This window comes from Chiloscyllium plagiosum, unplaced genomic scaffold (genome assembly GCF_037043375.1).
Source record: "Chiloscyllium plagiosum isolate Xiang-an unplaced genomic scaffold, Cpla_swu_hap1 HiC_scaffold_19, whole genome shotgun sequence".
In the NCBI taxonomy this organism is placed as follows: Eukaryota; Metazoa; Chordata; class Chondrichthyes; order Orectolobiformes; family Hemiscylliidae; genus Chiloscyllium; species Chiloscyllium plagiosum.
Genome location: NW_028270157.1, coordinates 24,113,568 through 24,138,217, shown reverse-complemented (window position 1 = coordinate 24,138,217; position 24,650 = coordinate 24,113,568). Strand labels below are relative to the sequence as shown.

At 43.9% G+C, this 24,650-nt stretch overlaps 1 protein-coding gene across 5 annotated transcripts in view; it reads right to left on the bottom strand.

Moving 5' to 3' along the window:
* Positions 1–24,650, bottom strand: part of mgat4c (mgat4 family member C) — a 438,829-nt gene that overhangs the window by 96,592 nt on the left and 317,587 nt on the right. The window lies entirely within an intron of this gene.

Genomic DNA, 24,650 nt, shown 5'->3' with positions numbered 1-24,650 from the left:
CATTCTGAGCTCTTTTCTTGGCAGTATTTCTCCCCCAACTAATGGTTTACCATTGCCCTCCATTCTTGGGACAAAGCAAGTAGGGAGATCTCAAGTCAATTTCATCTGAAATTGTAATCAAATCCACAATGTTGGCTTGTTCTGAACTACTTACTAGCTAAAAGAGCTAGTCACATCTACCCTTTTAATTCTTTTCAAATGAGTCCATTAGGTCATACCTTAGCCTCAGTTTTGAAGGAAAGAGACTGAGCCTTTTCAAGCTTTCCTGACAACTATAACATTTTAGTTCTGGCAGCAGCATCATAAATCTTTTCGCATCTTCTCCAGTGCCTCTATCTCTTAGAGTCATAGAGATGTACAGCATGGAAACAGACCCTTCGGTCCAACCTGCCCATGAAGACTAGGTATCCCAACCCAATCTAGTCCCGCCTGCCAGCACACGGCCCACATCCCACCAAACCTCTTCTATCATATACCCATCCCGATGCCTTTTAAATGTTGCAATTGGACCAGCCTCCACCACTTCCTCTGACAGCTCATTCCATACACGTACCACCCTCTGCATGGGTCTCTTTTATATCTTTCCCCTCTCACCCTAAACCTATGCCCTCTAGTTCTGAACTCCCCCGTCCCAGGGAACAGATCTTGTCTATTTATTCTATTCATGCCCCTGTTACGGGGCAAACCCTCCAGCTTAATTTAAAACCAGCAACACAGAAAAGATTTAATTCATGCAGTAATCTGTAAAAATTTGAGTGGTCAAGAACTATATAAAGTAAAAAATTAACAACTTTTTTTTCTTAAAGTATAACAGAGAATAATTAATAAACATTTACAATTCTTTCCTCTGATCTACCTTTTACTTTCCCTTCTATAATACTAGTATGCTAAAACTCCCAAGTAAGATTCACAGAAAATTCAAATTTTAAAACCAGCCAGAGTTCGAATCTTCTCTTTATCTTCATCGGGAGATTGGCTCCCCAGGTCAGTGTTGAGGTTTATCTGGGTGCAAACTTCTTCTCTAGAAGATACCTCTCAGAGAGTTCTGACTAGCAGTCTACAGCTGTTGGTCTTGTGGCAGTTCTCCTCCCAATCGTTCAATTTTTCCCAGTCTTATACCCCAAAGCATCAGATTGTGTCATTAGCTTTTAGGATTGTCAATATACTCAATTCAAACTTGATTGGAATTTGGTATTTTTCAGGGCATAATGTAAACTGCTTGGCCTAATTTGAATCTGTTTTGTCATTTCCAGGCAACCAGCTACTCAGTAGCTGGACAACAAGTTACATTGTGCCTTATTGAGAACACTTGGTGCTGCCACTGCTAGATTTTAACTCTCTTAAAAGTACAGGACACCCACACATTCATAATACCCCTCATGATTTTATAAGCCTCTATAAAGTCATCCCTCAGCCTCTGATGCTCCAAACAAAACAGACCCAGCCTATTCAACTTCTCCCTATAACCCAAATCCTCCAACTCTAGCAACATCCTTGTAGGGTGCTGGAAGACTGGAGGTTGGCTAATGTGGTGCCACTGTTTAAGAAGGGTGGTAAGGAGAAGCCAGGGAACCATCGACCAGTGAAACTTACGTCAGTGGAAGGCAGGTTGTTGGAGGGAATCCTGAGGGACAGGAGGTACATGTATTTGAAAAGACAAGGACTGATTAGGGATAGTCAACATGACTTTGTGCATGGGAAATCACATCTCACAAACTTGACTGAGTTTTTTGAGGAAGTAACAAAGAGGATTGATGCGGGCCGAGGATTGATGTGATCTATATGGACTTAGTAAGGCATTCTACAAGGTTTCCCATGGGAGACTGGTTAGCAAGGTTAGATCTCACGGAATACAGGGAGAACTAGCTATTTGGATACAGAACTGGCTCAAAGGTAGAAGACAGAGGGTGGTTGTAGAGGATTGTTTTTCAGACTGGAGGCCTGTGACCAGTGGAGTGCCACAAGGATCTTTGCTGGGTCCACTACATGTCGTCATTTACATAAATGATTTGGATGCGAGCATAAGAGGTATAGTTAGTAAGTTTGCAGATGATACCAAAATTGGAGGTGTAGTGGACAGCCAAGAGGGTTACCTTTGGTTACAACAGGATCTTGACCAGATGGACCAATGGGCTGAGAAGTGGCAGATGGAGTTTAATTCAAATAAATGCGAGGTGCTGAATTTTGGGAAAGCAAATCTTCACAGGACTTATACACTTAATGGTTAGGTCCTAGGAAGTGTTGCTGAACAAAGAGACCTTGGAGTGCAGGTTCATAGCTCCTTGAAAGTGGAGTCGCAGGTAGATAGGATAGTGAAGAAGGTGTTTGGTGTACTTTCCTTTATTGGTCAGAGTATTGAGTATGGGAGTTGAAAGGTCATGTTGCGGCTGTAAAGGACATTCGTTCGACCACTATTGGAATATTGCGTGCAATTCTGGTCTCCTTCTTATTGGAAAGATGTTGTGAAACTTGACAAGATTCAGAAAAGATTTACAATGAAACTGTTGCTAGTGTTGGAGGATCTGAGCTATAGGGAGAGGCTGAACAAGCTGGGTTGTTTTACCTCGAGCATCGGAGGCTGAGGGGTGACCTTATAGATGTTTACAAAATTATGAGGGGCATGGATAGGGTAAATAGGGTAAACAAAGTCTTTTCCCTGGGGTGGGGGAGTCCAGAACTGGAGGGCATAGGATTAGGGTGAGAGGGGAAAGATATAAAAGAGACCTAAGGGGCAACTTTTTCACGCAGAGGGTGGTACATTTATGGAATGAGCTGCCAGAGGAAGTGGTGGAGGCTAATACAATTCCAACATTTAAAAGGCATTTGGATGGGTATATGAATCAGAAGGATTTGGAGGGATGTGGGCCGGGTGCTGGCAGGTGGGACTAGATTGGGTTGGGATAGCTGGTCGGCATGGATAGGTTGGATCGAAGGGTCTGTTTCCGTGCTATACATCCCTATGACTCTATGACTCTAAGTCTTTTCTGAACTCTTTCAAGTTTCACAACATCTTCATTCTAAGATGAAGTCTACAGCTGTGAAAGTACTTAAAATGTAGGTTAATCAATGTTCTAAAACTTTAACAAAAATCTAAGAATAATTCAAATTACTTTTGAATGAAATAACATAAATTAGCTTAATCTTTTTCTTGATGTGAAGCAGTTAGCTTGAAGAATGGGTTGTGTGAATCTACTATTTAATTGTCTCAGTCAAGTGTATACTTTTATACAAAAGCAAGTCATTTTAATATAATAATCAAATTCTAAATAAAAAAACTGTTTGGCAAATAGACAGTTGTCTGCTAAGGAGTATTTGCATTTATGTATTATACTTAGTGAGATATCACCCCTGTGGAACTCAAATAGACAGAGACAGACTTAAAGTCAATAGGGGTGTACAACAATCTGTGCAGGGATGCTATGAAGCATGAAAATGTGTTGTAATTCCAAATTAAAACTCAATTAGTGGTAGAGGAGTAATGAAGGAATAGAATGAGTTTTATGAAAATTATAATCCCATTTCTTGCTGAGGTAATTCATTATTCAACTTGCAGCAAAGTAAGGAGCATACAACATTACTTATTTAATGCATAAGTATTATCTGAAACCCATGTCCTATTGATTCTCAACAGGAGAAAATTTTAAGACTGGCAAGTTTAGAAGGCAAGTTATTGGTTAAGGTGGATCCCAAATGCTTTCTTAACAGCAAACTGCCAACTCAACGCAGCCAGAGGAATAATTTTGAAAGTTCCTTGGTTTATGCGACTTATCACCAGACTACAACTACTTGCACTGCACATTGGATAAGATGGTTACTTTTGAAAATGTGCAGTTGTTTTCAGGAATATGTTATGTTCGAGAAGATATTTCTTTCCTTCTTGGTTCCACTTCACAGTACAGAGTGACCGTTAAGTGGTAAAGAGATGTCACTCGCAGATTATAGCAGTGGAAATGGAAGGAGGAGTCCAGTTTTGTCTGTGTCAGCTCAGCAGATTGTCCTCCTGCCATTGGATCAAAAAAAGGCAATGCCATTCCAGGGGCATGATGACCTCAAAGTACATCTCAGCTCCAATTCTCTGTACCCTAGATGATTGCCATTTTCCTCATCATTCCATATCACTTCAATGAGAGCACACTGTACTTTCAATTAATAAAACCAAATTACTGCAGATGCTGGAATCTGAAACCAAAAGAGAAAATGCTGGAAAATCTCAGCAGGTCTGGCAGCATCTGCAAGGAGAGAAAAGAGCTGAGCCTTTGAGTCTAACTGACCCTTTGTCAAAGCTCCTAGTACAAATACCTCCCTATTTCTCCCCCCAACGTTTTTTAGCTTTGACAAAGGGTCAGTTAGACTCGAAACGTCAGCTCTTTCCTCTCCTTACAGATGCTGCCAGACCTGCTGAAATTTTCCAGCATTTTCTCTTTTGACTGTACTTTCAATTGCTTGGTTTTTCACTGCAGCACATAGTGTTGTAACTCAACAGGTCAAGAAAAGCTACTTCAATAGCTCGTTAAAGGTCGAATTATCTTTCCCTGAAGAATGGTGAAATGGGATCCAGTGCTAACTGTGTACACCTGCTTATCTCTCCAACTCTAAATCTTCTGCTGTCTCCATGGAGAATGACACATTTCATGTCTACTTAGGGTTGAAATGGAATACTTAATATCTCAGTTTCCACAATACAGACAGGAACATCCCAAATGCTGTAATGAAAGCTCAGACTGAAGTCAGAGCTGGTACTTATTGTAAATCTGATCCTTATGATGACTGTCGTAGTATCAATATTGCTGTCATTCACGTTTTTTGAGACACACCCAGAGATTTTGAGATCATCGGGGCTCAACTAATAACCCTTCTGGAAATTTTCACTTTGTGCACTCCCCAGTGGCTGTCTTACTGGGCCTGGTGCTCCTACATAGTGCTACTTCAGTGGCTGCAAAAAGTGGCACTTACTGTGGAAGACAGCGAATAGTCTTGAAAGACTCCTTTCACCTCAACCGGGTCTCAAGGACTTGACGTTAATTAGGCTGCACCACTGACATGGGGTAGGAGATCTGAACTAATTGGCTGAGGGACAACTGCATGGTGGAATTGGAGTAATGGGTGCAAGCACTGGGAGCACAGACACGGTCATCCTGAAGCTCGATGGAGTCACTGCTATTGCCTATGGGTCGTAACCCTAGTAAGTCTGTTGGAGCACACAGATATCTGGATCGCTGTGTCAGCCTGAAAGTTCACTTGAATACTGGTATCTGCAGCTATGTTGGGAGCAGAATAAATCTGCATGCTGACAGCTGGGCTGGCATTGCCAAAAGAGTCAATCTCATTACTTCAATGTGAACTTTCACTCAGACACGAGGGTCCTTCATGCTTGTGCTACAATGGAAGCTGCTGCATTAACCACTAGATACTGCATTACAGCTGTGTCTGCTGGTTCTGCCATAGATTTGGCTGAAAGAAAGAATAAACTCCAAGTGCTGCACAAAACTATGTGCCAGGTTTGACAGAACTCTGCCTTTCTTCCTGACAGTGCCAACATGCTAGCCTGCCAATGGACCAAGCATCTTGGCATGCATACACTCGGATATTCTCCTCTGTGCAGCCTCTCATTGGATAGTCCTGCAGGCAGAGTCATCTGCAAAGCTGCCCTCCAATCAACTGGTATTCAGAATCATAGCAGCCAACTCAGTCCTGTCAACCTTCCAAGTCCTTCTTACTCACATCTGGGGCAAGTGCAAACGTTGGGAGAGCTGTCTCACTGACTAGATTAGATTAGATTCCCTACAGCGTGGAAACAGGCCCTTCAGCCCAACCAGTCAACGCCGACCCTCTGAAGAGTAACCCACCCAGACCAATTTTCCCTCTGACTAATGCAATAACACTACGGGCAATTTAGCATGGCCAATTCACCTGACCTGCACATCTTTGGATTGTGGGAAGAAACCGGAGCACCCAGAGGAAACCCATGCAGTCATGGGGAGAATGTGCAAACTCCACACAGACAGTTGCCCATGGCTGGAATTGAATCTGGGACCCTGGTGCTGTGAGGCAGCAGTGCTAACCACTGTGCCACCGTGCCACCTAACTAGTTAAGCAATAGTTAATATAGAGTCATGGAGACATATAGCATGGAAACAAACACTTTGGTCCAGCGCGTGCATGCTGACCAGAAGTCATAATCTGATTTAGGACCATTTACCAGCATTTGGCCCATATTTTTCAAAATCTTTCCTATTCGTGTACACGTTCACATGCCTTTTAAAATGTTGTAATTGTACCAGCCCCGACAACCTCCTTGGTAGCCTGTTCTATACATGCACCATTCAAATCCCTTTTAAATCTTTCCCCTCTCACCTTATATCTATGCCCTCTAGTTTTGGACTCTCCCACCTTAGGAAAAAAGACCTTTGCTATTCACTGTATCCATGCCCCTCATGAATTTATAAATCTTTGTAAGGTCACTCCCCAGCCTCTGACGCTCCATGGAGAAAAGCCCCAGCCTATTCAGCCTCCCTATCACTCATTGTCTATGAAGTTCTGTGATTATGACTATGTCCCAGACACATCTAGGTCTGTCATGTTCTACCAGCAGGGCAGACCCAGCCGTGGTGGCAATAGTGTGGTATAGTGTTTTGAGAGTTGCCCTAGCATTGTCAACATGGACTTCGAACCTCAATGTCTCATAGCATCCAGTCAAACATGAGTAGGGAAACCTCTTTTGAAGTACTACGTTTGCCGTCTCCCCATCTCAATTGATGAATCTGTACTGCTCCATGTTAAACACCAGCATGGAGGAAGCACAAGCATGCCCAATGTACTCTGGATGAACTTCAATGTCCATAAACAAGAATGGCTCAGTAGAACCACTACTGAAACAAGCTGATTGAGTCCTAAAGGATAAAGCTGCTTTATTAAGTCTGCAGCAGGTGGTGAGAAAAGCAACAAGGAGAAATATACTTGAATTAATCCTCACCAATCTGCCTGCTGCAGAAGCATCTGTTCATGTCTGTATTAGTAGAAGTGATTGTCTCTACAACAACAAAGTGTCAAAGTGCCATCCTTACACTGAATAATTCATCTACTGTGTGGTGTGGGATAACCACCGTGCTGAATTTGATAAATTTTGAAATAGCAACTCAAACTGGGCATCCGTAAGATGTTGTGGGCCATCAGCAGCAGCCAACTGATACTCAAACACAGCCTGTAAACCTTATGACCCTGCATATCTCTCCCTCTGTCATTACCACCAAGCCATTACCACTTGCTTCCAAGTAGACTGTAGGAGGCATGTCAGGAAGAGCACCAGGCATACCTAGAAATGACGTCAACCTCAAAGTCCAAAGCAGCACCACCTGCAAGCAAAAATGAACAGCAGGTAAATGCATGGATCTGAGCAATTCCACAACAAACAGATCTGATGTGAGTTCTGGGGTTCTGTCACATTCAAATGGTGGTGGTGAATAAAACAACTCATTTGAAGGAGGAGGCTGTACAATATCTGAATGTCCAATTACGGGGGAGGCCAGTGCATCGGTGCAAAAGACAAGGCTGAGGTATTTACAACAATTAGAGAGGCCCATCTCAATTGCCAAGAGGACAGTTAAAAGTCAACCACATTGCTGTGAGTCTGGAGACACATGTAGGCCAGACAGCAGTTTTCTTCTGTAAAGGTTGTTCATGAACAAGATGAGTGTTTCTGACATTTGATAGCAGTTTAATTGTCAAGATTAGATTTCAATTGGAGATTTCTTTTAATTGAATTCAAATACCACCATGTGCCACAGCAGGATTCATACCTGGGTCCCTAGAACATTACCTAGATTAATAGTTTAGACATTTTTACTCTAATACTATTAAGTCATTGGCCCCCCTTATGTTCTTATGTCTTAAAGCCAATAGACCTTGACAATAATCTCTGCCAACAGCACTGAAGACTTAGGTTTGAGAACTTTGCAAATTATTAACTAAACTGTTCCAGTAGAGATACAATGTTGGCATCTACCTGACAATGTAGAAAATTGCTTAAAAATGTGTTGCTGGAAAAGCGCAGCAGATCAGGCAGCATCCAAGGAGAAGGAGAATCGACATTTCGGGCATAAGCCCTTCTTCAGGAATGTGGAGGGTGTGCCAAGCAGGCTAAGATAAAAGATAGGGAGGAGGGACTTGGGGGAGGGGTGTTGGGAGGTTAAGATGAGGGTGATAGGCTGGAGAGGGGGTGGGGACGGAGAGGTCAGAAAGAAGATTGCAGGTCGATCAGGATGCTGCCTGACCTGCTGCTGTGCTTTTCCAGCAACATATTTTTAAGCTCTGATCTCCAGCATCTGCAGTCCTCACTTTCTCCTCAATGTAGAAAATTGTACAGGTTATGTCCTGTACACAAAACAAAAAGGATAGATGGAATTACCATTCTATTCTTGACCATCAGTAACGTGATGATAGGGGTCATCAACATGATGGTACTTTTGGAAAATTATGTAAAAAGAAGGGTGTGGTTTCAGGTGAAAGGTGAGTGATACATAATTACACCATTTGTGGCTTGCAATTAATGCGGGGTATTAGGATGAGGATGAAGTGGGATTGAGAAGGTGCATTTAGCAGGAACATCCCTCTCCAGGATGTTTTCAGTGATGCTAAATTCAATTAGCTTAGCGTCTGCCTGTCTCATAATACATTTCCTTCAATGGGCTTGGCTGAAGCTGGCGTGCCTGTCACCCACCATCTCTCTGCTGGTGTCTGTGATCTTGTCCTCCAAACAAAAAGAAGGAAATATGCCATTTATTCTGTTTAAAATGAACTTTTATGATTTGCCTGCCATAGCTAAATAGTTGTTGATATGTAGAGATTGTAAGAAATGGTTGCGAGTCTGGCTGCATTGAAGGTGAGGTGGAGCATCTGAATATTAGGTATGGATTGGCGGCTGCTGATGTTTGAGTGAGTGATGGAGATTGATCCATCGTGTAGTATGAAAGGACTGTGGTTTAGTTAGTTTTGTGGACTAGAGAAGGTGCCAGCAATTTGAAGATGCATTCTCGTTAAGGTTGACTACTCTTGTAAGCTCACAGAGCTTTTTCTTGGCACTATCCCAGCTTCTCAGAGCCAGATTCTGGCCACTTGTTTGTATTTATTTTCACAGGCCTCCTGTCCAAGGTTGAGATCCCCTCAGATCTCTCTCCTCCTCCTTGCCTGTTTAGGCCTTAAGTACTGCATCAGTTCACCTGGGAGCTCTTTCTCTGGCTTACTACGACATTGACACTCTTCTTCCTTCCAAACACTTCTTGAAACAGTTCCAGCAACTGCTGTAGCCTGAATCCCAGTCCTTCCTTTGGGGCAGGCTGTCTTTCAGAACTGAAGCTAGCTGTGACTTTGTACTAGCTAAACATGTATCTGGGCCCATGCTGAGCTTGCAGCCAGTCAGAAGCAGGAATTCATGCTGGGCTGCACACTGAAACGAAGTTGATGAAAGGTAAGCACAAACATTGCATACAAACTGCCTCAAGTTGACCAGGCATGGGGTAATTATGCATCATGATCCCTGGGTCCTCTATTGAATCTAATTGAATTTTATCCTAATATGTTTTATACAACCAGTTCATATGACCATTTAATTGGCTCCTGGTGCTGTTTAAGGGATAAATATTGTTAGCTCACAATAGCAGAGCGAGGGTGAGGCATGCATGAGGGTGAGTGCCTAGCAGTCAGGTTGAACCATTAAAGTCAGTCTCCAGTTCACAGGTAACCTGCTGCTGTTAAAATCATAACTGGTCACAGCTGAAGTCTTCTGATATATTCAAGCGCAAAGCAATTTCTGGTTAGATTTACCGGATGTTCTGGTTGCTCAAGGCACAAGCTGTTACTCTGGTTAGAAGACAGGCAAACACGATTGTAGTTTTCTACTGTTTTCAACTGACTTTTTCTTCTGGGTGAGACAACTTGCTTCGGTCAACCAGCAAAGCCTCACAACAACACTGGAAAGATAGCACCTCCAACAAGGTAGCATGCCTCATCATGGAGCCTTGTTGGCATAGTTTTTGGGCTCAAGTATCTGGAAAGAAGCTTTAAGTCACAACCTTTGGAAATAAAGGCAAAAGTATGTCACAAAGCCAAGATAGCTGGATAATAGCAACAGCAAATTAACACAATTACACCCAAAATATTCTTAGCAAATGAGAGTAGAACAAAAAATTATAGTAGGTGAAACAAACTGTTTATGGTACTGGACTAAAGTGAAGTTTGATGATGTGCTGTCGGCCTTATATGGTCCACATGCTGCAACCAGCTCCTGAAAGTATCCCAGATGTTATAGTGGACGGCAATTTAACACGAGACTGATTTTCCAAATTGTCTCACATTTTTGCTAAATCGCATCTATATGAGATATTAGAGGCGCATGACTGGAAATTATTCTATGAATAGTCAAAGCATGCATATCAAAATAGTTATCAATTAGAGACATGAGTCTTAAAACAGCAGACGGGAATTTGACACAAAAATGCTAAGCATTTGTACAATGATTTATTCAAGCAAATGTTGCAGATTGCACATTACAAATGCATACACAGCTGAGCAAGTCCAAGTTGGGTATAGACCCAATCAGATATTTAAAAAATTATGTTTTAAGTTCCAAAGTAAAAGCACTAACATCATTGCATACATCAATGGAATATAAGTTTGAGAGGTTATACTACCCAAGTATTACAGTGTCCTTGGCAACTATAAATTAACACTTGATAAGTTATATTCTCCTGCAGGGTTTAGGATTCTAATGTTGCAACCAAATGGTTGCCTTGAATCCACACTCATTGGCAATGGGACTGCTTACTGATTTTATTGGAGATGGATACCCAATTGGCTGCCTCCAGGCACCCCCTCATTAGAGGAATAGATGCTCAGAGGTCTCGACAGTGCCATTGGAGAGACAGGCTCAGCTGATGCCAGCCAAAGAGCCAAAAGCAACTCAAAATGCTAACTCACTTAATAATGCAATACTACCTTTCTCTATTAATCCTCATACACCCCAACCCCTTTCCTCCACTGCTGTGATCGTTTAAAATGTGACATTCTTGTGTTTATCCTGGAGTGCAAGGTGAAAGGTTTTGGCTTCATGTCGTTGCATCCAACAATATTCAAGTTCTGTACCACAAAGTGACTGCTGATTTAAAAAAAAGATATTTGACTACACCTTTTAAAAGGTTCTGCAGATTAAGTATTTATGCTGCAAGTCCACATCATGTGGCACCCAAAACTGTTCAGTGACATCTATAATGTTTACACTTTGGGAGGGAAAATGAGAAGATCTTTCTAGCATCGGATAGATTATCAAGCTAAACCGTTGCAATACGTGCTTATGTCATACTTGGGAAAATGATTTTCATTTTCTGACATAAATCAGAATGGTGATATTGATTGCTTGGCATCGTACCTCTGTATGCATTCATTGCGTTAGGTTTGAGAAGTTTCCTAAAAATGATTTCCTCTTCATATTTTGCAGTACATTAAAATCTTCCATAAACCATCACAGATTGTTCTGTACAATGTACTTGCATTTCTAAAAATAAATTTATATTTAAGAGGGCCGACTAGATTCAGTTTTATTACTATTACAGAATATGGGTTTCTAACTGAAAAAAAAAGCATTGCTAATGACTGTCTGGTCCACCATCTGTTAAGAACCCTCATATTAACTGAAAATAGCCTTAAAACACTGTACAGAAGCATTTATATTACCGAGCAGAAGTTCCTTTCTTTCATAAATTAAATACTTTTATTTAAAAAGTGCCCATTCATGTCCTGCATCCTCAAGGCTACAAAAGTAGGTGATATGCTACGAATTCTTGACAAATAACTCACTCCCTCTTTTTCCAAAGTTTATCCACCATCTGTTAGGAGATGATGGATAGTCACCACTTGCTTGGCTCGGTGCAGCTCCAACAATACCCAAGAAGTTGTGTCATTAAAGTGGAAATCATTCTGCCTGACCTGGTAAAGGAGGTGGATGGAATACCAGTCACTCATTACAAAAACTCTGCAAAGTGCAGTAGTGAACACCATTCACAAGATGCACTGCAACAACAGGCTTCCTAGACAGTATTTCCCAAACCTATGGCCTTTCATACCTCAAAAGGACAAGCAGAAGGGCAGCATAATCTGTGAGATCCTCTCCAAGCCACTTATCACCCTGAATTGGAACTATATTATCAAGCTTGTATCGTTTCAGGGTCAAAATCCTCAATTTTGAACAACAAAGTAATGGGATGCAATAGTTCAAGAAAGTGGTTCACCAATACTTCATAAGAGCAATTAGGGATAGACAATAAATGGTGGCCTAGTCAGAAATCCCTACTTTTTATGAGTCATAGAACTATTGTGGAGCAAAAGGAGGCCATTCTGCCCAATGTGTTTGTACCAGCTCTTCAAATGAGCATCATTACCTCTTGCCTTTTTTTGTTGCTCCCTTTAGTCATGCTAATTATTTCTATCCTCCCCAGAGGCCCACAAATAGACCCAACCAACAGTGTTAAAATCTCTAAGTGGCAATTTTGTGGATGGACAATGGGCTGAAGTCTGATTTTTATTTTTAAGCACCAGAAGTTTTTGTATATATTTTCATAATCTTTGAGCTAATTTAGCCAATTTCAGGAAAATTGTACTAGATGCAACCTTGTGGAAAGTCATGCCTCTTAAATTGTTTTGGACTTTTTTTCCTATGTTTCCTATGTGTTCTAAAGTATAACATAGAAAACGTTCTCAGCAAAATGCTCCAAAAAGTGAACAAACATACCTTGGCTTTTTATAATGGGAATTATTCACCTAAAACTCAAGAATATATTGAAACAATATACGTTTTCCTTCAATACTTCTGCATTAGGACCGATTGGTATTACATTATTAATGAACTATTAGTGCTAAAATTAGTATTAAAGTGCTCCCAGTCATGTAAATAAAACTGAATGCTTTAATTGCTATTGATTGAATAAGGATAAAAAGATAAAGTTGCCGTGGTCGTACTGACCATAGAAAACGGTGTCTCAGTCGAGACAGATGATTGGTGGTGGTTTAACTTAGGGTCACCACACTTCAGGTGAAGTGAGAGATTGAAGAGGAGAATCCTTCATTGTAACCTCAGCCAGTATGGAAATGGAACCCATGCTGTTGACCTTATTCTGCATTGCAAACCAGCCATCCAGCCATTCTAATTGCCTCCATTGAATAGTAATACAATCCATTAGAACAATCTTAGAAATTTGTGGCACAAAAGCATGTCAGTCAATCACATTCGTATTATCTTTTTGTTGAGACTAATTCTAAACTAATACCATTGACTTGCTTACAGTCCACAATCATCGACTGCAAACATTTAACTTTTGCAGTATACTTTTCACTTTTGGATTCACAGGCATATGTATTAGGGAAAGATGTGATATCCTCAACTCTGACTCTCCAGCATCTGTAGTCCTCACTTTCTCCTAGTGATTTCAATGAGGTGAACGATGTGGAGCTCATAGAATAAGAGTTTCCTGATTGAGGCTGTTAATCTGGTCCAATCAGGAAGCCCTGGCTGACAGATGCAAACAGGAGCGTCCTGGCCAAACTGGCCATTAACAGGTCGAGGCAGCGGGCCATGGTGGGGGTCGTTAGGGCCGACTGCCTGCCCCTCTTCCGCAGTTACGTTAGAGCCTGAGTGTCCTTGGAGAAGGAGCACGCGGTGTCCACCAACACCCTGGAGTTGTTCAGGGAGAGGTGGGCGCCGCAGGGAGTGGAGTGCATCATTTCTCCCTCCAACTCTATTTTGATTTAGTCCCTACCCTCCCCCTCACTGTTTTGATCACACAGCACTGCCCTTTGATGTGAAGGGCAGTGTTTGTCACTGGCCACCCGGGTGTTTTCCTATCTTCCTGGTGGTGGAATTTGAATAAATATTCGTGCACTTTGTGTCTTTCACTGTGTCTCACACCTGCACACACACACACCATGGGTGCTGGGAAAAAAATAAGCACAACCGCACTTAGGTGGTAGGGTGGGGGTTAAAATAAATAAATAAATAAATTAAAAGGGAGTAAAAAAAATTAAAAAAAAGAAAAAACAAAGAGAAATAAAGTGCTATACCTGGCCAAACTGGCCATTAACAGGTCCAGGCAGCGGCCGTGGAGGGGGTCGTTAGGGCCGACTGCCTGCCCCTCTTCCGCGGTTACGTTAGAGCCCGGGTGTCCTTGGAGAAGGAGCACGCGGTGTTGACCAACACCCTGGAGTTGTTCAGGGAAAGGTGGACGCCGCAGGGAGTGGAGTGCATCATTTCTCCCTTCAACTCCATTTTGATTTAGTCCCTACCCTCCCCTTCACAAAAAAAAACAAAAAAAAAGAAAAAAAAGTAAACAGGAGCATCCTGGCCAAACTGGCCATTAACAGGTCGAGGCAGCGGGCCATGGTGGGGGTCGTTAGGGCCGACTGCCTGCCCCTCTTCCGCGGTTACGTTAGAGCCTGAGTGTCCTTGGAGAAGGAGCACGTGGTGTCCACCAACACCCTGGAGTTGTTCAGGGAGAGGTGGGCGCCGCAGGGAGTGGAGTGCATTATTTCCCCCTGCAACTCTATTTTGATTTAATCTCTGCCCTCCCCTTCACTGTTTGATCACACAGCATTGCTCTTTGATGTGAAGGGCACTGCTTGTCACTGACCACTCGGGTGTTTCTTTTCTTCCTGGTGGTGGAAACTGAATAAAGATTTGTGCACCTTGTGTCTTTCACTGTGTCTCACACCTGCACACACACAACACGGATGCAGGGGAATTAATAAGCAATACCGCAGTTAGGTGGTAGTGTAATAAAAGAAAAGGAAATGAAAAGAAAAAATAAACAGGAGTGTTAGAGACCCTGTTCACTCTGAGAAAAAAAACATAAACAGGAGCATCCTGGCCAAACTGGCCATAAACAGGTCCAGTCAGCGGGCCATGGAGGGGGTTATTAGGGCTGACTGCCTGCCCCTCTTCCACGGTTACATTAGAGTCCGAGTGTCTTTGGAGAAGGAGCACGCGGTGTCCACCAACACCCTTGAGCTGTTCAGGGAGAGATGGGTGCCGCAGGGAGTGGAGTGTATTATTTCCCCGTCCAATTCTATTTTCCCTCATCCACCGCCTAGACATGCTTTGATATGCCCATGTGCCACGGGGTGGTTTGGGATCCCCAGTGGAGGGCTCTCTACGTGGGAGTCCTCCCCCTTTCTCTTGGGAATCTGTGGTGGAGGGTACAGCATGCAGCAGTCCCCTGCAACTGCAGGTTGCGGTGGTTCACAAACTCCCAGCCCAACTGCTTGTTCTGTGGTGCTGTGGAGTCGGTGGATCATGTATATTTTGGGTGTGCACTTTGAGTGCGAGCAGCAGCTAAGGTAAGATAGTTTGTTTTAAAATTACTTACCGGTAGCGGGCAGCTGTGTTTTTTTCTCTCTTTACAGAAAGAGCGGGAGCAGCAGGGGGAAGTGGCGAAGACCGGAGGGGCAGCCGGGTAGGTTTTCTTTCCCTTTAAAAGCGCGCAGGAGAAGTAGTAACTCCAAAGATGGCACATAGATGGGTGACAGTGAGGGGGACTGGGAGGAAGCAGCCAGTGCAGGGACCCCCTGCGGCCGTTCCCCTCAAGAACAAGTATACCGTTTTGGATACTTGTGGGGGGGACGACTTACCAGGGGCAAGTAACGGGGCTCAGGCCTCTGGCACGGAGCCTGTCCCCGTTACTCAGAAGGGAAGGGAGGAGAAGAGCAGAGCAATAGTAATTGGGGACTCGATAGTTCGGGGCACAGATAGGAGGTTTTGTGGGAACGAGAGAGACTCACGTTTGGTATGTTGCCTCCCAGGTGCAAGGGTACGTGATGTCTCTGATCGTGTTTTCCGGGTCCTTAAGGGGGAGGGGGAGCAGCCCGAAGTCGTGGTCCACATTGGCACCAATGACATAGGTAGGAGGAGCGCTGAGGATGTTAGGCAGGCTTTCAGGGAGCTAGGTTGGAAGCTCAGAGTTAGAACGAACAGAGTTGTTGTCTCTGGTTTGTTACCCGTGCCACGTGATAGAGAGTCGAGGAATAGGGAGAGAGAACAGTTAAATGCGTGGCTACAGGGATGGTGCAGGAGGGAGGGATTCCGGTATTTGGATAACTGGGGTTCTTTCTGGGGAATGTGGGACCTCTATAAACAGGATGGTCTACACCTGAACCTGAGGGGCACCAGTATCCTTCGTGGGAGGTTTGATAGTGTTCTTGGGGGGGGTTTAAACTAACTCTGCAGGGGCATGGGAACCCAGACTGTAGCTTTAGGGTGCAGGACCTGGAGTGTAGGGAGGTTAGGAACATGGCATCAATTTCAAAGGAGGGTGCCTGTAAACAGGAAAGTGGTTTGAAGTGTGTATACTTCAATGCAAGAAGTATACGAAATAAGGTAGGTGAACTTGCAGCATGGGTTGGTACCTGGGACTTCGATGTTGTGGCTATTACGGAGACATGGGTAGAACAGGGACAGGATTGGCTGTTGCAGGTTCCAGGGTTTAAATGTTTTAGTAGGGTCAGAGGTGGGAGTAAAAGAGGGGGAGGTGTGGCATTGCTTGTCAAAGATAGTATTACAGCTGTGGAAAGGACGATGGATGAAGACTCGCCATCTGAGGTAGTTTGGGCTGAGGTTAGGAATAGGAAAGGTGAGCTCACCCTGTTAGGAGTTTTTTACAGGCCTCCTCATAGTCCTAGAAATGTAGAAGAAAAGATTGCGAGGATGATTCAGGAGAAGAGTGAAAGTAATAGGGTGGTTGTTATGGGGGACTTTAACTTTCCTGATATTAATTGGGAAAGCTATAGCTCAAGTTCGTTAGATGGGTCAGTGTTTGTCCAATGTGTGCAGGAGGGTTTCCTGACACAATATGTAGATAGGCCAACAAGAGGTGAGGCCATACTGGATTTGGTTCTGGGTAATGAACCAGGCCAGGTGTTAGAATTAGAGGTAGGTGAGCACTTTGGGGACAGTGACCACAATTCGGTGACCTTTACTCTAGTGATGGAGAGGGATAAGTGTGCACTACAGGGCAAGAGTTATAGATGGGGGCAGGGAAATTATGATGCTGTGAGGCATGACTTAGGATGTGTGGCCTGGAAAAGTAAGCTTCAAGGCAAGGGTGTAATTGATATGTGGAGCTTGTTCAAGGAGCAACTATTGAGTGTCCTTGATAAGTATGTGCCCATCAGGCAGGGAGGAAAGGGTCGTGTGAGGGAGCCATGATTTAATAAGGAATTGGAATCCCTTGTTAAATGGAAGAGGCGGCCTATGTAAAGATGAGGCGTGAAGGTTCAATTGGGGCGATTGAGAGTTATAAGGTAGCCAGGAAGGACCTGAAGAGAGAGCTAAGAGCAGCAAGGAGGGGTCATGAAAGGTCCTTAGTTGGTAGGATTAGGGAAAACCCTAAGGCTTTCTATAGGTATGTCAGGAATAAAAGAATGACTAGTGTAGGAATAGGTCCAGTCAAGGATAGTAGTGGGAAGTTGCGTGTGGAGGCTGAAGAGATTGGGGAGACACTGAATGAATACTTTTCGTCAGTATTCAATCAGGAACAGGACATTGTTGTCAATGTGAGTACTGAGTCACAATTAAGTAGAATGGATGGCTTTGAGGTATGTAGAGAAGAGGTGTTGGAAATTCTGGAAAGGGTGAAAATAGATAAGTCTCCTGGGCCTGATGGCATTTATCCTAGGATTCTCTGGGAAGCAAGGGAGGAGATTGCAGAGCCATTGGCCTTGATTTTTATGTCCTCGTTGTCTACAGGAGTAGTGCCAGAAGATTGGAGGCTAGCAAATGTGGTTCCCTTGTTCAAGAAGGGGAGTAGGGATAACCCTAGTAACTATAGGCTGGTGAGTCTCACTTCTGTTGTGGGCAAAATCTTAGAGAGAATTGTAAGGGATAGGATTTATGAACATCTGGATAGGAATAATGTGATCAAGGATAGTCAGCATGGTTTTGTGAAGGGCAGGTCGTGCCTCACAAACCTTATTGAATTCTTTGAGAAGGTGACTAAGGAGGTGGACGAGGGGAAAGCAGTAGATGTGGTGTATATGGATTTTAGTAAGGCGTTTGATAAGGTTCCTGATGGTAGACTACTGCAAAAAATACGGAGGTATGGCATTGAGGGTGAGTTGGAGGTTTGGATTAGGAGTTGGCTGGCTGGAAGAAGACAGAGGGTAGTAGTTGATGGCAAAGGTTCATCTTGGAGTGCCGTCACTAGCGGTGTTCCGCAAGGATCTGTTTTGGGACCATTGTTGTTTGTCATTTTTATAAATGACCTGGAGGAGGGGTTAGAAGGTTGGGTGAGTAAGTTTGCGGATGATACGAAAGTCGGAGGAGTTGTAGACAGTGAGGAAGGATGTGGCAGGTTACAGCGGGATATAGATAAGCTGCAGAACTGGGCAGAAAGGTGGCAAATGGAGTTCAATGTAGCTAAGTGGGAGGTGATTCACTTTGGTAAGAGTAATAAAAAGATGGGGTATTGGGCTAACGGTCAGATACTTGGTAGTGTGGATGAGCAGAGGGATCTTGGTGTCCATGTACACAAATCTTTGAAAGTTGCCACCCAGGTAAATAGTGCGGTGAAGAAGGCATATGGCGTACTGGCTTTTATTGGTAGAGGAATTGAGTTCCGGAGTACTGAGGTCATGTTGCAGTTGTATAAGACTCTGGTGCGGCCACATCTGGAGTATTGTGTGCAGTTTTGGTCACCATACTATAGGAAGGATGTGGAGGCACTGGAACGGGTGCAGAGGAGGTTTACCAGGATGTTGCCTGGTATGGTAGAAAGATCGTATGAGGAAAGGCTGAGGCACTTGGGGTTGTTTTCATTGGAGAAAAGAAGGTTTAGGGGTGACTTGATAGAGGTGTATAAGATGATTAGGGGTTTAGATAGGGTCGACAGTGAGAATCTTTTTCCACGTATGGAGTCAGCTATTACAAGTGGGCATAGCTTTAAATTAAGGGGTGGTAAGTATAGGACAGATGTTAGGGGTAGGTTCTTTACTCAGCGAGTCGTGAGTTCATGGAATGCCCTGCCAGTAGCAGTGGTGGACTCTCCCTCATTATGGGCATTTAAGCGGGCATTGGATAGGCATATGGAGGATAGTGGGCTAGTGTAGGTTAGGTGGGCTTGGATCGACGCAACATCGAGGGCCGAAGGGCCTGTACTGCGCTGTATTCTTCTATGTTCTATGTTCTATGGGCGTTTGCATTCCCTTTTTGATTTTCTCAAAGACCTTCTCCTCTGTTTTTGATTGCAGTTCAGTCCCACACTCCTGATCTTTGGGCACCCAGTGCACAGTGGGGAGGGTAGGTCAGAGGATCTCCTTGTGGGTCTGCTCCTGGTCCTGGCAAAACTGGCCATAAATAGGTCTAGGCAGCAGGCCATGGAGGGGGTTGTTATGGCTGATTGCCTGCCCCTCTTCCGCGGGTATGTCAGAGCCCGGGTGTCCCTGGCGAAGTAACACGCGGTGTCCACTAACACCCTCGAGATTTTCAGGGAAAGGTGGACACTGCAGGGAGTGGAGTGTATTATTTCTCCCTCCAACTCTATTTTGATTTAGTCCCTGCCCTCCCCTTCACTGTGTGATCATGCAGCATTGCCCTTTGAGAAGGGCACTGCTTGTCACTAGCCACTCAGCTGTTTCCTTTCTTCCTGGTGGTGGAATATAAATAAAGATTTACACACTTGTTTTTCACTGTCTCCGAAGAAGAAAAAAAAAGCAAAGAAAAGAAGAAAAAAAGAGAAAAGAAAAGAAAAAATAAACAGGAGTGTGAAAGGTTCTGTTCGTTCTGAAAGCTGGACCTGAGGAAGCTGGATCAGTGTCAGGGACTCTCCACCTGTAAATAAAGGGTGACTTGGTGATGGGATACCAGCCTCTGTGGAGGCAATGAGAGAAAAACTTGCTTATGAAGAAAAATACTCACAACAGTCATCTTTGAGTTGACGTAAGCATTTCTGACATCATGCCTTTATTTGAGAAGCCTGGCTGATTCAATCCTGCCAAAGACTGGGCCAGTATGTGGAACAAAAACAAGCATTTTGTTCTGGGCAAATAACATTAGGGCAGATGAAAAGCAGCAAGTAATTCTTCTGACAGCTTGTGGACCCACAGTATTGTTGGTTATTAGGACCCTAACTTTCCCTGAGGCACCAGAGAGTAAAACCTTTCAAGGGTTGATGGGTTTAACTGAAGGAATATTATGACCTCAAGCTTCCTCTAATTCTGAGAAGCTAATTGTTTTACTCCCCAATTCTAAAAACAGGGAAATCTGTACTGGGATTTTTCACTTGGTTAAGGTGACTAGCAGAGGCATGTGACTTTGGTTTAACTCTGTGTGAGATGCTAAGAGACCATTTGGTGTGTGGGATTAATGACATAACCATGCAAAAGTGCTTACTAACTGAAGTCTAACTGAATTTCAAACAAGCACTGCAACTGGCTTTATCATTGGAAAATGGGCAAGTGGAGCGTATGAATTACAGGGTATTTCAATGGAAGTGGACATGCTCGCCAGTCTGACTAGGCTTGGGGGACACCACCTGAGTGAAGGCAATTGTATAGCACCTCCTGCAGTTGCAGGGGAAGGTGCCGGGAGTGGAGGTTGGGTTGGTGGGGTGTGTGGATCTGACGAGGGAGTCACGGAGGGAGTGGTCTTTACGGAATGCTGATAGGGGAGGGGAGGGAAATATATCCTTGGTGGTGGGGTCCGTTTGGAGGTGGCGGAAATGACGGCCCTCCAACCGCCACCAGGACAGAACCGCACTGGTCCTCACCTACCACCCCACCAATCTCCATGTACAGCGTATCATCCGCCATCATTTCCGCCACCTCCAAACGGACCCCACCACCAAGGATATATTTCCCTCCCCTCCCCTATCAGCATTCTGTAAAAACCACTCCCTCCGTGACTCCCTCGTCAGATCCACACCCCCCCCCACCAACCCAACCTCCACTCCCGGCACCTTCCCCTGCAACCGCAGGAGGTGCAAGACTTGCGCCCACACCTCCCCCCTCACCTCCCTCCAAGGCCCCAAAGGAAACTTCCATATCCGCCACAAATTCACCTGCACCTCCACACACATCATCTATTGCATCCTCTGCACCCGATGTGGCCTCCTCTATATTGGGGAGACAGGCCGCCTACTTGCGGAGCGTTTCAGAGAACACCTCTGGGACACCCGGACCAACCAACCCAACCACCCTGTGGCTCAACACTTCAACTCCCCCTCCCACTCCACCAAGGATATGCAGGTCTTTGGACTCCTCTATTGCCAGACCACAACAACACGACGGTTGGAGGAAGAGCGCCTCATCTTCCGCCTAGGAACCCTCCAACCACTAGGGATGAACTCGGATTTCACCAGTTTCCTCATTTTCCCTCCCCCCACCTTGTCTCAGTCAAATCCATCAAACTCAGCACCGCCTTCCTAACCTGCAATCTTCTTCCTGACCTCTCCACCCCCAACCCAGTCTGAACTATCACCCTCACCTTGACCTCTTTCCACCTATCGCATTTCTGACACCCCTCCCCTAAGTCCCTCCTCCCTACCTTTTATCTTAGCCTGCTGGACACACTTTCCTCATTCCTGAAGAAAGGCTTATGCCTGAAACGTCGATTCTCCTGTTCCCTGGATGCTGCCTGACCTGCTGCGCTTTTCCAGCAACACATTTTCAGCTCTTTTGAGAAGCAGTTGGTTCAGTTACCACTGATTGCAGTAAAAGGCTCGGGCTCAAGCTTGATGGGGTGAATTCGGTTGAGAAAGACTCACCGAGATTGGCTCATTTAAAAAATGGCTGTTGAGCGAAGACCTAAGTAAATACCCAGACATTTTTCAGAAAGATCTAGTGACTATCAAAGAAGTCAAGGCCATCTTGCATGTTGACCAGGAAGCATTTCCACGATCCTGCAAGGCCCGCCCAGTGCCATTTGCCTTACGGGCAAAAGTAGATGCAGAAATCAGAAGGCTGGAAAGGGAATGAATCATCAAATCAGCACAGTTTGCGGAATGGACAGCATCTGTTGTACCGATGGTGAAGCCTAACAGGATGGTTCGCCTTTCTGGGAATTTTTAAACAGATAGTAAATCGCTTTTTGCAGCTGAGTAACTATCCAATCCCTCACATAGTAGATTTATACACAAAATTGGCAGCAGGGTTGTCCTTCATGAAGTCAGATATGAGCCATGTGTAGTTGCAATTGCAATTAGATGAGGATTCCCAGAACTATGCTTCAATTAATACCAATAAGGGTTTGTACCAATCTATGGGACTGCCAGCTGGGGTACTGTCAGCCCGTTCAATTTTTCAGCAGATGATGAGAACATTTCACAAGGTCTATCCCAAATTGTCATTTATCTAAATGACATGTTAATAACAGGAAAGACCAGTAAGAAGCACTTAGAGAACTTGGAAATAGTGCCGAGATGTTTCCCCATGGTGGGTGTATGTCTTTCAAGGGGAAAATTGTTCCAGGCACCTCAAGTGATCCACTTGGGCTACAAAACTGCATCATACCCATTGGAAGATAAAGTGAGGGTGAGCAAATGTGCCCCGGCTCCCATGTCTGGAGCTTAGGTCTTTCTTTGGGTTGGTGAATTATTATAGAAAGTTCCAGTATAACCTGGCCTCCATCCTGGCACCTTTATATCAACATTTAAAAAGGGGTCAGCCTTGGAAATGGTCACATAGGCTAAACTTTCAGGGACGTGAAGAAACAGCTATCATACCCTAAGATGTTGGCCACAGGAAGCGAGATCTGGTATTGACAGGTCATACTCTTCTGTATGGCATTGGGGTAGCATTAGCTCATTGGTAGCACAATGGAGAGTAACTTTCAATAGTGTATGCATCTAGGATTTTGGCTAATGTAGAGCATAAATACCTCCACATAGAAAAAGAAGGTTTGGCAGTCATATTTGGAGTCAGCAAGTCCCACCAATACCTTTACAGATGTAAATTTTATAATAACAACAAACTACAAACCCCTGCTTTATCTACTTAAAGAGGACAAGGCAGTGCCACCCATAGCTTCAGGGCTGAAATCAGCAGTAAATAAAGGGGGAACTTGAAGATGGGATACTGACTTCTGTGGAGTTATTCACTGCTTAAAAACTTGGAACACAGAGGAAACTCCAAGTGTCAAATTTCAAATGCAGTGCTTCATTCTTACCTGTACTAGAAGCTAGATCAACTGAACATCCATTATCCAAATACTTTGAACGTTGTGTAGCTCGACTGAAACCACATACAAAGCATTGGAGAGCTTTTCAGCATTCACATTATTGTACACACACACACCCAAATTGCTGAAGGGAATGCTGAGGTTGTCATTGAAATATGTTGCTTGTGTCAAGCTTAAATTTTTAATATTTGCCTGCAAAGCAAACTCCCAGCAGAAGTAGGTATATAATGAATGTTTGTGAATCAATAAACCATGTGGATTACAAAGGAACACTTGGCTTTTAAAGACTAATTTTCAGCTTCTCAACACTTTGCATCTGCTCTCAAAAATAAGTAAGGGGCAGTTAATGTCCCAGTGTGGGTGCATAGTTGACAATCAATGGGCCGATTTAAAAGGTTCATGTTACCACTTCCACCTGAAAGATTCAGACCAAAAGGAAAATATAATTAAGAGACTGAATTTAATGACTGTGATGATGGACTCATGCATTGGCTGGAAGACCAGCAGCAGTCCAGCTGTAGCCAGCCCCAGGAACCCAGACATATTACTCAAGCATATTACTCAAGCAGTTCACTTCGTGCCAACAGGGTTCCCATATTTTTAAAGGCAGATAACCTGTGCTATTTTTCCAGGTGCCAACTCCTATGGTATTTAGCATCCCGGTACTGGGTATATGGGTACTTGAGAGAGTTCACTGCCAACAATCTTCCATTGTCTTTGTTTTGTTTTAGATGGAAGTGGGTACTGCAGATGCTGGAGATCAGAGTCAAGATTAGAATGGTGTCGGAGAAGCACAGCAGGTCAGGCAGCATCCGAGGAGCAGGGAAAAAAAAAAATCGACATTTCAGGCAAAAGCCCTTCATCAGGAATTTGTTTAAGCCCTACTTAGTGGTTCAGAATATGCCCCTGTAGAGCATCTGTAGAAGATACAATGTTCTTAGAAACATGAAAACGTATTGAATGATAGCAATAAATACAACAGCAGGCCTAATTATTCAGATCTCAAGGATATACTATGGATACATCTACACACTGTGAAAGCTCCAGTAGAACTCTTTGACTCCACCTCTTTCTACTGATATCACATAGTCTGTGGGTGGAGTAATGTAATTTGAACATTAATCTCTTCAAGAATTACCCTGCATAAAATCTCCTCCCAAACATTAATGCCTTATACCATTATATATTTCACTAACTGACATGTACCATTGCCATATCTCCCCCAATATCCGACTTCACAATGTGAATTACATTGCGTTGTGACTTGTAACATTCTGACCTTTCTCACTATTATTCCACCTATGCCTTGTAGCCTCATCTCTGTACGCTGACACTTGTGCTTCTTCAGCCCTGGTAACTGTTCTGATAGGACAGAGCTTCAGCACTGGTGTAAATTCAATAGATTGTCATGTTGGCAGAATAAGTTCTGTGATTTCTGGATTGTTAC